Source organism: Neopsephotus bourkii, unplaced genomic scaffold (genome assembly GCF_033783945.1).
Source record: "Neopsephotus bourkii isolate Nb327-2 ecotype Australia unplaced genomic scaffold, CSIRO-AGI_Nbou_v1 NB_1767, whole genome shotgun sequence".
NCBI lineage: Eukaryota > Metazoa > Chordata > Aves > Psittaciformes > Psittacidae > Neopsephotus > Neopsephotus bourkii.
The window spans coordinates 580,151-595,528 of NW_026902241.1; the positions used below are offsets into that span (position 1 = coordinate 580,151).

A 15,378-nucleotide genomic window follows, 5' to 3' on the forward strand; every position below is an offset into this window, starting at 1 on the left:
GAGTTATTTTTGATTCTCACCTTTTGACTCTATGTACATCATTATTTGTAAACAATATTTGAAAACCTAATCAAATTTCCATTTGTTTTGTAGTCATCTATGCGATGAAATTTGTCTCTTGCTTTACACAGGTAACAACAGTTTTTGTGGGTATGTTCCTATGTATTCTTTCCTCTGCCATGCAAACAAAGTGACTGTACTAAACCCCATCATCCATCTCCTGACACCCTTAACTCCACTGTGAAGAACAGCCTTTATGCTCTGCTGTTACACATGTTGCTGCAGTGCTTCTCCACCCAAGCTCTCTTTGAAGCCATCCCTGTTGCCACCTCTCCAGTTGCTGCTCACTCTCTTCTGTCTCCACAGGACCAGGACAGCCTGATTTAGGAAATCTGGAAGCTGGGAGACTTCCCCTTCTCTCTGCTACAAAAGGAGTGCAGAAGCAGAGCTCTTGACAGGAGGAAGGGACCACATGAGATTTTACTGTATCAACATGCCCCCGGTAACACAGTGGCAAAATAATAACAGAGTAGAAGAATCCAAGACAGACAAGCAACAATATGAGGTCATGAATGACACAGCTCTACACAGGGAGACCTGCCCAGATACACGCACTGGACCCACTGTACTACCCTGATAAAGATAATTCTAGCAGTGATCAAATAATACAACCTCTACTGGATCAAATACAGGTATTGTTCTGTGGAAAGTACACTTTGCACCTCCTTCACACCACTGATTCTAACGAGAAAAAGGATTTACAGAAGTTCCCTTCTTTGCCGATATAAATAAAACTTCAAAAATTCTTCCTACTGTTTATGACAAAAATCAACTACCATGGATTTTTTAAGCAACAGTTCTAAAAAAAACCCCTTGTTGAATCTGTATTTGACAAGATGTCATGCCCATGTAAAAACTGAAAGTGTAGTTACACCCTAAAAGCCCGAAGAGTTGTATACCCAGATTCTTCTTTACTTCTATTGTGGTTTAAGCCCAGCACTGCACCTGCCACTAAGAAGGAGAAAAAAAACTGCCACAGCTGAACCCAGGACAACTTCCATCCTTCAATTCACAGTAAAGAACATATTTTAATCATACTCAGCAGCTGTAGGCAATACTACAGTCACACTGATCTTGAACAGAGTAAGAAGATACGGTAGTATGGAGGAAAACACAGAGAATTAGAACTTCAGAGAAGAACCACAAAAGATATTAATAAAGAGATTAATAAGAAATTAGTCACTGACAACAAAGGCTATCATACTAAAACCTACTTTTCTAGCTTTCCTTTCACATTTCAACACTGTAAGAGTAAACCTGTGGGTTGCTCTTGATGCACTGAGTACAAAGCACTGTGAAAAAAAGTGAAATACAAAATGCAGCTACTATTCCAAAGTATTAAAGGTAACGCTAGATTAAGGAAACAGATTTAAGAAGCAACACTCTCATGAAGGCGAATCTCAGCTGACCCACACTGTACTCAAACTATTTTAGTACAAATGAGATTGAGATTTTAGTAAAGCAAAGCAGACCTCAAATCACTTGCTTTTTAAGGTGCCAACCTCTTTTCATCACCCTTCCTCCCAACCATTTCAAGCCACTTAAAATGAGACTAACTGTAAGTCGGTACAACGGTACACTTCAAACATACTGTACTTGCAACTGGGCACTGCATTTCCCTGCAGAACCCATGTTGTTGTATAAGAACAGCCCCTGAGTTAAAGACAGCACAGGCTTTAGCTACCTTACTCGCATCTGAGCATTCTTTGAGGCAGAAATGGTGTTTATCTGGGAAAAAAAAAAAAAAGAAGTGCCGACATTAAATATGTAATGAGCTGCCTAAGCCATTGTTTTCCAGTATGTGCATCCCAGATGCCAATGGACTGTGGTGTAGAGTCAGGAAAGAACTGCCTAAGAAAGGAAACCTCACCACAAGTAGGCTGAAACTTGCTCTTTGACATTAAAGTGATCAACTAACATTAAAACATTTTGAGGGATCTCAGCCGGCTGAAGAAGGTTCAAAACTTGAGTCTATACCAGTTATCTAGAGGTGGCTTGACATTTTTCTACCTCTACAAGGACAATCAGTGTGGGGGGAAAGGGGGGGAAGAGAGGTGAGAGGAAGAACATAAGACAATATCTCTAAATCCACAAAAAAAGGCTTTTAGGACAACTGCAGGTTTTTGGTTTCTGTTTTCACCTAAGAGCTACAAAAATAAGACTCAACTGGAACGATGAAATATTTTTCTTACAAGTAATACAAAGAATATTTCTTAAAGCTTTGGCATCCAAAGTAAGACATTACAGTGTAACGCAGCTAGAAATGAGCTTGGTCTGCTATAAATAAACAAAAAGCAAGTTGCATTTCATGCAATGATCTTGATTCCAGCAAGATACTGGAAAAACAAGATGCTTTTGAAAAAAATTACAAATAGGAGAAATTACAAGCAGAAACATATTAACAGGAATTTGATCTACTGAGTATATTTCAGTGATTTATGGCAGGCTAACTCACAGAATGAGGCACTTCTTCTAACAAGCAAGCATTAGAAACTCAGACAGACATGAGTAAAATCAAGTACAGGATAAAAGTGCTTAACTGAGGGACAAAAACATCCTTCGAAGTGGTATTATGAAAATGTATCACACTGATGAAAAATTTATATTAACGTTCATATCATGAAACTAAACTGAAGATTGTTTTTTCCTTCCTTCCCCTCAGATAATCCTTATGGAAATTAAATTAGGGAGGGCCAATACTACAATGTGTAGTAAAATAAATATGATTCATTTTGATCAACTTTGTAAGTGGCTAAAGCCAAAGGTCTGTATTATTAATTGGATTTCATTATATAAATGACCAAACTACCATGCAAAAAAATTTCAAAGCATACACAATACTCCTCACAGGACTGATGTTAGAGTCTGCTTTATAGCTAAAAATGGAAGATTCCAGCTACTTTCCCATTTCTGAACTGTTGCAATGGGTAGGATATGCACATGGACATCAAAACCGAGATATAAATGGGACTGCACAGACAAGCGCTACAACAGGTCTCACTCTCAAGGAACAGTCAGAAACCCGCAAGCCCTGCCAGGAGGCAGGAGATAATTGCCAGGAAAAAGGGAATCCCTGTCAGAGAGAGAGGATTTGAAGGCAGGTTATTGGGAGCTGCTCATCTCCTCTGGAGTAGTACTCCATTACCTCTGTCAGCACACCAACTTCCTACGCAGTTGATAATAAGACAAAACAAGCAGTCTAAAAACAATGGAAATACCTATCTACTGAAATATATCTCTCACCAGTCACGTTATCTGCAAATATCAAAAACATATGAACATATTTACAACATTCCTATCTGGAAACAAGTTTTATCATATTTTACTGGGTTAGAACACTCCTACAATCCTGTCCAGAGAAGGATCAGATAAATTATTCTAAATACATGCAAGCCCATAAAAGTTATTCTACAAAGAAAACCAGTATCATTAAGGGTCTACGTAAATATATCAGATTAATTTGCAAAAGATGACAGATAGGATCAAAACTGTCCTACTAAAAGCTGTGACAAATCTACAAAGCTACAAATCCTAACCCCCACCACTAGAGCAGGTGGGTTTAGGTAAAAGTTTTTTATCCAGTTCTTTCCAGAGGCATACTTGGCTGATCCCCTTCCAGCCATGATACACTACTCAAAAGAATAACTAAATGGCAGTTAAATAGAGCATTTCTAAATGCAAGGAAAAAAAAATCTAAAGATAACAAAAGCAGATTTCCTCAGCTACATTTACTAACTGAGGTCTCCTGACCATGCTTCTCTGATGTATAAAATAAAAGCATTTCAGGATCAAGCAAAGCAGAAACACTGCCAAAAAGGAGCCCAGGACTTGTAAAAGGAGACAAACTTTCAAAAGTTATCCAAGTCCTTGAGGTATTTTGTAACAAGCCAGATTAGACAGAAATTGGGAATTAGCAGGCATGGCTTGCTGGTGGAAGTGGGGTTGGGAGGGTGGCAGCCATCAGCAGAGCCTCTGTGTGCTAATGCAGTATAGTATCAGGAGTGGTTTTGTTGTGGTCCGTCAAAAAAAAAAAAAAAAGAAATATCTAACCATCTGCTTCCACAGACCTTTCTCATAAAATATCATGGTGATAAACAACTATGATTCACCAGCATTCTTTAAAGTAGGCTTTGATGTGTGAAAATGATGACTGTGTAATCCCTGTTAATTACAGCAGGTGTTTAAAGGCCAGGTGAGTAGGAACTTGTACATTACTCTGAGCCTAGCATACAATACAGGGAAAGAACTACCCTCAGTTAACATGTACACACATGAATCAGATGGAAAACAGTGCGCTAAAGCACAACAGTGAATTACTTTGAGAATCATATTCAAATCTCACGGCAGCTCACCTGAATAGGACTTAAGAGGACAGCTACCTGGTTTCCACATGTCAGCACCACAGTGGACTGTGAAGAAACAGCCACGACTATGTATGCTCTGTGCACCCTCTGCTGGTTTCACAGCAGCAAGCAACCACGGCTCAGGAAAGACATTTAAGAAAATAGAAGGAAAATCCGGGGAGAAAAGCCATCTTCACTGCAAGCAACAGTAAAAAGAGACACCAAAATTACTTTCAAAAATTAAAAGAAATCAATATTTGCAAAAACATCGTATTTTGCAATTACAAAAAGAAAATTAATTATTGGGTAGTGCCCCTTGCTCAAAGATACTCAGTGCAGATTGCAAATTACTGGCCCTATTGTAGCTTATTAGTTGCTTAAGTCTACTTGAGTTTTTCCAAAGACTGTTAAGTAAGCATTTGGTTAGATTTCAGTATCCTGTGCTTTTTCAAGAGAACAACTCAAATAGACTAATCTTACAGATCTTAGCAAAGAAACTCAAGTCAGTGATGACTTTTGTTTTAGAAGTAGGCCAGATATTCTCCTACCAGCTATTTCATATGCTTTTCCTTACAGTTTCTGTCAAACTAAGAAAGACACCCTACTCTGATAAACACAGGATTCAACATTTCTTACTTTCAGAATCACTTTTTTGCCTTTAACATAGCTTTTACTACCATCATGTTTGTCCCTAGTTTACAAGACTCCTCTGGACTATTTACAGGTTAAACATGAATCTCCATGGTCTGTAAAGCTGGCATAACCCAAAGTCTTGCCTGTTTGAAATTACCAAAACCTAAATCAAAACAAAATGCTGAAGTATTAACCCTCAACAGAACCCAGCTAGTTAGGCACTAATTCCACTTTATAACCAAATGAAAATACACTTAGACCCCAGTAACCTGACAAATCCTTTAATTTCACAATTCTTCAAATCCACAGTAAACTCCCTTTGGTTGCTGCTGACACATTAAACAGATATTTAATCAGTACTAAAACACTACAGAAAGGAATATAAAATCTCAAGTTTGTTGAATCACTAACAAAATCTACAAGGGCTTAGAAAATGTTTTAGAACATGCAACATTTCAGGCCTTTCTGAGAGGAGCTTCTATAATTTTCACAAAGCAGGATGTCTTGATAGATAAATCCCGTGGTACTCTGTCACTGACAGCTTGTTACTGTCTGTGGATTTGATTATGAAAGTGCTAATCATTTTAGAGCCGCAGAATAAAATGTTACATTGTTAACCATGGGTAAGGTGACTGAGTTTCAAAGCTCTCTCCTGTTCCTGCACGCAACTGACTCCTCAGTCCTGCTAGAACAGATTTCCTAGCTCCTGTGCTATTCTGTTGTTGCTTGGCTGCTGATTTTTACATCCTCCTCTCACTCCATTATGTTATGATATACTCAGGTAGAAATAAATGTAGATTTTTTTTAATTTTTTTTTGTTTGAGAAGAAAGTTAATAAACTACCACTAATTACTATTTTTAGGAGCACATTGTACATAGAACAAATATACAGGGGTGCAGGATATAAAGAATAAAGGATAAGAGGTGAAAGAATAAAAAGAAACTGATTCAAATTCTTTTTATACTGTAGTCTGTACAACCAGAGCACATGCATTTGTTTACAGAAATACTGTGATCCAAGATTTACCTGCCACCTGAAAACAACAGATTTAATGGCACTGGTGCAGAGTGTAAGATCCTGACTATACTTCTGTGAGCAGGAGATATGCAACTCTCTCACCACTGTTGTATTCATCTAGCTTTATTTTATGCAGGAGAGAATTAAATAGGAAATCATAAAAGGCTTACATGCAAACAGCAGTAATGTGTTTTTTTTCTAAAGGAGACAGAAAAAGGGACATGGGGAAGACAGCGTTTGGCTCATGTCAGAGACAAGACTCAGCAATATCCATTATCTGTGTACTTCATGGGTAATAGTAGGACTTGGAGCTTGATGTTTCAAGTGTTCAGAACAAGTATATCAGAATTGGCCATGCTTCACAAAAGGGATAGCCAGCTGCTGGCCTTGTAGTTCAGTTATGGCCCCTGAGCCGCAGTGCAGATGATAGCTAGGGGAGCAGCTCATCCAGCTATCATTCTCATCTTCCTATATCCACAGGCTTGCTGCAAAGCAGGGTTCAAAACCTGGGTAAGGTGTCCTAGCAAGACAGGCTCACTTTTTTGGTATGCTCCAGCAGCTTCTCCTCAACAAAGTTGCAAGTACCTTTTTTGGACACATTGGATGTTCCTTTTAAGAACACAGGCTGCAGTAGCTGGCTGGACACTACTCCTTTCTGTTGGTGGGAAAAGGATAAAAGAATAGCAAGAGTATAGGAAACTTACTCCTTTAAAACCCATCAAAGCTTCACTTTCAGACTGAAGACACTGGAAACCATGCTATAATGACCAGCTTTGAAATGCTTACTGCAAAGAGGTTTTGTCAAAGACAAGAAATGGGAGTGAAAATACAAATTGGGGAACTATTCTGTAACTCCAGTAGAGATTTTGTGCCATATGAAAACTCACCAAATTTCCTATTTCAAACTTTAGAAATGGAGAACAGTGGCATCAGTAGTATTCAAAAGGACCCTGAAGAAAATTTAGGAACATTTTGGTTAGGAACAGTGATTATGATGATGATTGGCACTTCTGTGACAATTGTTACCAAGCATGGTCAGGACCACATAAGGCACGGAAAAGCAAATGCAAGTGAATGATATATTTGAGATATCCACCTACTGATAGTATTTCAGCAGATCAGAACCCTGAAAAGTTTCAGATTAACCCATGGCCTTTTCCCAGAAAGTGAGACCTAAAAGTAGGCATTGCATACCTACACTATCCTCAGACACAATTCTGTTTCAAAACAAAGCAAAAGAGTACCTACACTAGTTTAACCATCTCTCAACTTTCTTGCTCGTAGCAGGGTTCAAGCAGAGCACCTCATTCACAAACCTGACTTGCCAGCAACAATTAACTTGACAAACACTTTAAATACTTCTATTTATAAATATAAACCATGTGACAAATTTCAGAATAAAAAGACTATTCTGCTGCCTGCTATAGTAATACTGCTATTGTGACTCAGACAGAAAAGGAAACCTTGATCCCCAGGTGAGGATGAGCCTTGTACCTATATGGCTTAAGCCCAGTGCACCCTTGAAGTCTCCACCTGTACACCCGTAAGGCACAGTGATTTATCTCAAGCTGTCCTCACTTCCTGCTTTACCTCATAGCCTGAGACAAAAAGCTGTGGTAGATGTTTTTTCTAGCCGAATGCCAAAATTAAGGCTTTGTCTGTCACAGTCCACCAGAACACTATTTTCTATAGATTGAGAGCTTTATATTCTTGAACCTTTCCTATGCACACAGGAATATTTTGTTTCATTTTAGCTACTAAAAAGGTAAGATCCTACCAATTAAGTAGTGTAGAACTCTGGTGTAACCAACCCAGTGTTTTATAACCAAGCGAAATTTATAACCCTAACTTAGTATCTAATATTTAAATATTCACCTGATTTTCAGAGATGATGTGCACTTAAATACACACATGAACACACCCATGTCTAACTTTGACTCCTTTGACATAGCAGGAGTGGAAGCCAAAACAAAGATGCAGCAGCTGAAGGCACACCATGAGTGTAACATGTACAGCAAGAGGAAGAGTTCATACTGCCCTCTGTGTTTCCCTTTCTATGGTGCAGACTGGAAATGCTGCAGCTAAGCTTTCCAGAAGCTTCTATGAAATGGGTATGTACACAAGCATCAACCATTCAACAATAATAAATTCTAATGTATTGTGCATCTTGTGGTATGTAGCTCGAATCAATGTTAGACAATTACTGTCAGACAAGATATATAATTTCAAAGCTGTATAATAAGATGCTTAACAGGTCCCAGTTTTGGAAAGATGAATGAGACAGAACAACAGTGAATTTTTTGGGGCCAGACCTCTAAGAAGACATAATTTTCAAATAGATGACTTTCCAAAAAGGCCAATAAGATGGTAACACAAACCATGTATTAAAATCTTTCCAGTTCTCCAGCAGACTTTCCTTGGGTCTTGTTTTCTTACCCATAAAGTGCTAGAAATATTTAGAAAATTGGTTTCAAACTTCTTCCTTTTGGATTTCTGTTTGCTGCTTTTCTGTATCAAGATGAGATACAAATTAATTCTCAAAGTTGGGAAAACTTAAATTCATAATTTTCAGACAATTTCTTGGTTAAATTTCTTCACTGTGGATAAGAAAGATTAAAATATCTAGTGATGAGGTAAGGAACAGAGAAGGGGAATGCAAAACTCTGGCATTCCCTAGTGTGTAAGTGTTGCACAGGACAGCTCCTGAGGTCGCTCTAACTTGTGCATGACTTTCCAAGTTGAGTATCAGAGACAGAATAAAGTACTAGGTGGTGTGAAAGATGCCATTTTAGTTATGTTCTTGATGCTGGAACCAGACTATCATGACAAAAATATGTGATTTTGGATAAAAGTTTTATTTCTTTTTTTACATGTCATCCATTTATTTCTATTCTGGTTAATACAGAAATGTAAGAACTTTTCATTGGAGAAGGAAATTTATTGAAGAGAGTTAGGCAGCACATTCTAAAATGAAGTAAGAAAACTTTATTAACCTAGTGCACTTTTCTTTAAATCATTTGAAGAAAAGACTATTTAAATAAAACACAACCTTTCAAAAAATGCCGTAAGCAAACAGGCTAAAGAAATCTAGAAGACGTAAGGGATCCTGAAAAAAGAACACTGACAGTCTATTACATGGTTGCTCTACGTGCTGCAGTGAAAAGATCTACATAGAGAATATGATCATCTGCGGAGAATCACAAGATAAACCCAATGCCCTTGACTACCTTTAAGTTGCTTTCTTTCACTCCATGCATTTCCTTCCTTGCACAGGACAAGTGTAGCACTTGCTGGTTTTTTTAGACATTTTATACAATCTATTCCACCATACTCACAAAATCTCAAACCAATCTTTATTAGGGGTGCCTGCTCATAAATACTTACACAGGGAAATGGATTTGAAAGATAAAAAATTATCCCCTAGAAGGTTTTGTTTGGCCTTAAAAAGGAGAAGAAAATCCATGAAACTAGAACCAGATAATCTTATACCACCTGCTTTTCTAAAGGCTGCTGAAGAAGAAAGCAGAGACATACAAGAAAAAGCATTTGAAATTCTGGATCCCATGAAGCTAATAGCAGTGTCCCATTAGTAAATGAGTGAGGTTGTATATCACAAATTGGGTTAGTAGTATGACTGAAGCAACATTATTTTAAAGTCTCTAAAAATAACATGAAAGGTAGTATGATTTTCTTGATGAAAATTATTACATTTTCTAAAGATAGCAGAAAGCAAATGATATGGTAGCTGGGACTTTCCAAACTAGGATGCTATTATGAAGTGCACCCTTTTAACTCCCGAAATACTTAAAAGAAAATGGTATCTCCATCCTAAACAGACATTCCTCAATAACAGTGTTTTAGATTGACGCTTCACACAATTTAGTAATTTCCTCTTTTGTGTTCTCTTGATGGTTTTGCCCCAAACATCACCCCTAACTTCTCAATAGTTGTCTACATTACAGTGATGTAATATATATGATGTACTATGTATTAGACAAAATACATATGCATTCATCAGAATAATCTCTGGTCAACATTCAGAGTGGAACCCTGAACAAGGTCAGTATTGGTCTGGGAGATAAACAAGGAATTAAAAAAATCTTGGCTCTTACACTAGCACCTCAGTTCAGCACATTGCTTGCAAGCGAGCTAGTTCTTTATCATTACTCTTGCCTAGGTTTGGCAGGTAAACTTAAAAATACCCGAATAGGTATATTAACATTTGTATCAACTTACTTCTTACCACCTTCCAAATATATTTACACCTTCCTGGTTTTAGCTCGGTTTTTGGGTTTTTTTGGTTAGCTGGTTTCGGATTTTGTTGTAGTTGTTGTACTAGTTTTGGTCTTATTGTTCTTTGGGGGTTTTTGTTTATTTTGTTTTAATTAAGGTATGAGTAACATGAAGAAAAATTCTCAGGACTAACTACTTAAAATCTTTGGATGCTTTCTTGTTAATTAGTGAATATTTAATCAGAATGTATGCAATAACCTTTATTAAATCTGAAAAAAGGAAGGTTTATTTATGCTTTATAACTGAGGTTTTATCCCATTTCCAATTAGACTAATAAGCTATTGCCTCTGAAACAACATTACCTATTCACATTTTATGTATGGATCCAATCTGTACAGCATTTTTGGTGTCTGCTTGAACTTGCTATTTCACGTCACTCTCCTGGATTTCCACAGTTTTCCTGACTATGCAGTGAGGATTGCAGGTGTAACGCGTGCATGAAGTGTACACACAGAAACTGCAGACAGTATGCACACAAACCTTAAAGACTACATTTCAGTATTTTGTACTACATATTTATCCTAATGACTTCAAGGGTTTACATTCTAATAAAAATAATGGGTGCCTCATTTTATCAATTCATAATTGTTACAGCCCATCAGGTTCATACTTTTAATGTGATGAATTTTTAAAATCAATGTGAAATTTGAAAAGATGCATTATTTTGCTTTCAGTAAATAAAAACATTCCAAATTAATTAGTAAGCATTTCAATCTTTTTTAGTATTTTACTTTTAATCACAGAGAGCTTGAAAAGTAAGGTTCTCAACAGTGAATTACCTATATTAGTACTCATACTGTACAGGAAAAAATCTAAGGCACTTAAGTTTTAAAACTTTAAAACTATATTTAAAACTTAAAATTGCATTTCACTGCATTGCTGAATGAGATCTGATTACCTCAGAAACAGCATAACTCTAAAGTAATTTTTTCCCTTGACTAACTAAAGAGACATTCGTAGAGCTTACTTTGAGTAGATAAAGGCTTATACAATTTTAGGAAGGACTTCAAACACCAAGATTACTTCTACTTAATTCCTGGTGTTATCAAGAAAAAAGCTACACTTATTTTCTCAGATGTAACTATAATTCAATGTGGAAGTGACATTCAGATCCAAAGTCCCTGCATCTATGGTGTATTTGAATCCTACCAATCTACATCTGAGTTAACGATTCTGTACCCACTTGATGCTCTCCACCTTTTAAGAATTTTTTCCACTGGCTTGTATATGATTGTATCATTCCAACACAATTCTAATGCTCCAGGATACAAATCAATATGGCTGTGTAGTTTACCCTAGTTTTAGAAACACAACAAGTCATCTATCTCTAAGAATTTCACATTTTTTCTGCATTTCAACAGAAAGTTTAATACAAGCTAATGTGGACACATATCCATTGTAACACAGATAATGCATAATCATTTAAGAGGAAAGTTGCCGTATTAAAGCATTAAATCAGGAAAGAAAAAATGTTTATCTAAACCAATCTACTCTCTGACCAGTTTTGGTTGGTTTAGGGTTTTTTTGTAAAGCACAAAATAGTGTCTTGTCTGAGGGCACTAGTAAGATTTCATCTGATAAGAAAGTTTAAAATTAGTGAGTTAACTTAAAAAGAAAATTGGCGAAGTACAGAATAACACTAGTAAACCAGTGACACCACTAACATCACTGTTACTATGTAAGTACTGAAATGTGCATTTTAAAATTCTCAAAAAGAGAAAATACATTCATCTTCAACTGCACAACATATCCTAACAACCTGTTTAAGATATTTAAGAGTGCTCAGACCACTAGTTCCTCCCCTCCTCCGATCTTTGGCAGCAGGGGATCTAAAAGATACTAAGATCAGGTTATTCAAAGAGACTACCCTTTTTCATTGGGTCTGTGCAACATAGAAAGGAATACGAGAATTATGGCAATTATAATTTTACTGCTTGCCCACTTCAAAAGAAACCTTAACAGATTTTCGTGCCATCCCATCGCTGACATGAATCACTTTTCAGATCCTATACACCTTTCCTGGAAGTTATTACTCCTAAAGAGATGTAATAAATTTTTTTTTAGTAGTTCTACTTGACTTTTCTTCACTATGAAATAGGCACATATATTACTAAAATTAAAAATGTCTGAGTACCCAAAGAATTTGTACAGACTAAGTGGAGCAAATAATGTCACTAGGAAGACCCTTCAAGGAGAAACATAAGACTAGGTACAATTAAGAAAGTCCTGCACTATGATATTCTCTTTGCCACTGTAAAGTTTCTGTTGATGTGAATGAACACAGTACAGCAACATGGCAGAAATAAGCTTTTACCATTTTTGTTCAAATAAACAGCTTCAAATTTAAAAAAGTATCCTGCCTTTACGACTTTTAGATCAGTCATCTACACAAGTCAATGGCCTCACAGTACATGCTTACTTGTGAAAGCTCAGCACCTGAAAGGACAACATGACTAATGTAAAATTCACAGAATAAACAATAGCTGTCAACAGGGGGGAAAAAAGATCCTTTCATTGCCTGAATTAACAACAAAAATTGTCCTAGTTACTCTTGACTCCTGATACTCTGAATACGTTTTTAATTTATATTTCCTCAACTCCCTTTATCAAGAGACAAAAAGTCACCTTAGTAACATGTTAAGTTTAAACACACTACTGAAAATAAGAAAAATTAAATTTGTTATCCATTTTTACCAGCTTCAGATCAAACGACCCAAAGATTTGAGTTAGAGGAACATGACCTAGGAAAATGCGTACTTTTGAGCGTTGACCAGCATAAAAGTATCCTTGAATGCCATCAAAACCGCTGTCATTGTATTTTGAGAGTTCTGCAATAAATTGGCTTATTTTATAAATACCTTCTACAGACAGTTTATTTGATAATTTTCCAACTGTGCTTAAGTAATTCCTGTGCATGCCACACTACAGGCTTGATTATAGCGTTCCCGTCTTGCTTTATTCAGGGTAAGAGTACCTTAACTTCATAAATAGTTATTTAAATCACTGAAATGGCTTGAAGAATGGTATAGTACTCTACTTAAGCAAAGGAATTTAACAGAATCTACTCCCTTGAGTTTGTAATAACAACATGAAGCACTACAAATAAAAATGAAAGTGTACCAATATTTCACAGAAAAAGGCTTCAGCAAAGAAATCATGTCCTTAGAGCAAATGAAGACTATGTTTTGTCTTTGTAATCTTTAGAGATGTAGCATTCTGTCATTCTCTCTTACACAGTACTGTGTAAGGTCAGAATCACGGGCTGTTTGAAAAGGTAATAAATACATCAAAGAAGTTATTAATGCACAAGTTTTTCAAGTAAATGCATATGCCAAATATTGTATTGCCTGCAAAGCTACCTGAACTATTTGTCAATATATGTATTATGCAAATAGCAGATCAGCTTTCTTCCATTGCTAGAATTGACACCTTTCATCACTAGAGCAAGCTTTAACAGGCATAAGCCAGAACTGCTGCCCAGATCTCTGGCAGTCCAAAAAATGTTGACATTCACTCCCAATCTCACTCTTCCTTTTGCATCAGCAAAAATTCCATGACACTACAGTGAACCACATCAAAGAACGGATCTGGATCACAGGACAGCTCCTTTCAGTGCACGTGCTGTTTACGGCTGCTTAACCTACAAAACTAAGTCCCTTCCAAATTTCTAAATATGGCTATTCTGGTCATTATTTGCAAATTACATTAATAAAATAAGAAATGGAAAAGTTCTAGCTGTAAACACAATGCAACTGAAGACTGTACAACAAATTTTTATTCTACAAAAATAAAATACTTGTTAGAAATTGATGGTGTAACACATATGTACAGTAGCCAATTTATTAATGCTTAAAAGATATTAACAAAGATGAAAAAAATCAGTAAATCACACATTGCTTTATACCACTACCAACCAAATTGTTTAACACCTCTCACCTGGTAATTTACCTAAAGCTTCATACTATGAGCAATTTAGCATGCTGCCAGTCCCAGTTTAGAAGAAAAACAGATTAACTTTCACTTTTAAATCGGCAATTAACAAAATGTTTGAAAAGTAAAAGCTACTGCCAATATGTGTTTGATTCTGGGTATTTATGTGGTCTATGACTTAAGCATTTTGAAACTGCACAGATTAAAATCCCTTAAGTTCATAGAATATCCTCATGGCTACTTTGTGCTTTTGGACTTTCACACAACCATCTCTGCCTGACCAGACTACTACCAGTAAGTGGTGCAGCAGCATCAGTCAAGTTTTTTGAACCAGTGTCTGGCCATGAAGGTACTTTTACCTTGAACATTGTTCATCTCATCTCCTGAGACACGTTTTGGTAATACACACATAAGCAAGGTCTATTAAAAGGCAATAGTTATTTAATGCATACCTTGCTACATCCTAATGACTACTACTCGCACAGCAGATAAAGAATAATTCATTAAAGTCCATGCTTTCAAAGGGCTCCCTTCATTAAGCTGACAGTTTGTTTACTATCCAAAATAAAAAGTCCCTGTAATTGAAAAAATGAATCATGACACAGCATGAAAAAATACCCTACCTCCCAGAGGAAGAGGACAACACAGGCATGCGTAACTTGCTTCTACGTTCAAAGGCATGCTTATGACACGTGACATTCTCATACTTTCATCCCTTTGGGGGAAGCAGAAGGGGAATTAAAACTTGCATGTTAATGCTTTAATGTTAAAGATCAAAATTCTAATCTGAGCTAAAAATGTTTCTTCTACCAAAGGGGCATTAATGAAACAGAATCTACCCTTGGATCTTATGCAAGAGAAAAAACAACCTTCTCAAAACTGAGTGAAAAGATGCTTTCAGACACGTATTTTAACAAATGCTATGTTGAAAGAAGTTGGTGAAATGCACTTGAGTGGAACAAACTGAGAATCTGACATCACTCTATAGACAAATCTTTCACCACCAATTTAGAGAATACACAAGCAGCAAAGTAGGTGAAACAGGAGAGAACAGAACTACTAATTTACCTAAGCAGCCAATTCATCTCAAAGATTTAGTAA

The 15,378-nt window shown here is 36.6% G+C and overlaps 1 protein-coding gene across 4 annotated transcripts in view; it reads right to left on the reverse strand.

Annotated features, from left to right (window-relative positions):
* The window catches only part of SCAF8 (SR-related CTD associated factor 8), a 95,561-nt gene that overhangs the window by 19,025 nt on the left and 61,158 nt on the right, over positions 1 to 15,378 (reverse strand). Inside the window, exon 21 of one of the 4 annotated variants that reach the window (XR_009729282.1) lies at positions 14,901 to 14,992. The exons of 1 other annotated variant lie outside the window; for it this stretch is intronic. The gene's annotated coding sequence lies outside the window, so the exon portion shown is untranslated. Of the gene's footprint in view, positions 1 to 6,369; positions 6,710 to 14,104; positions 14,993 to 15,378 lie in introns of those variants that run through there. 2 more of the 4 variants (XM_061378588.1, XM_061378587.1) reach the window with 2 other exon arrangements.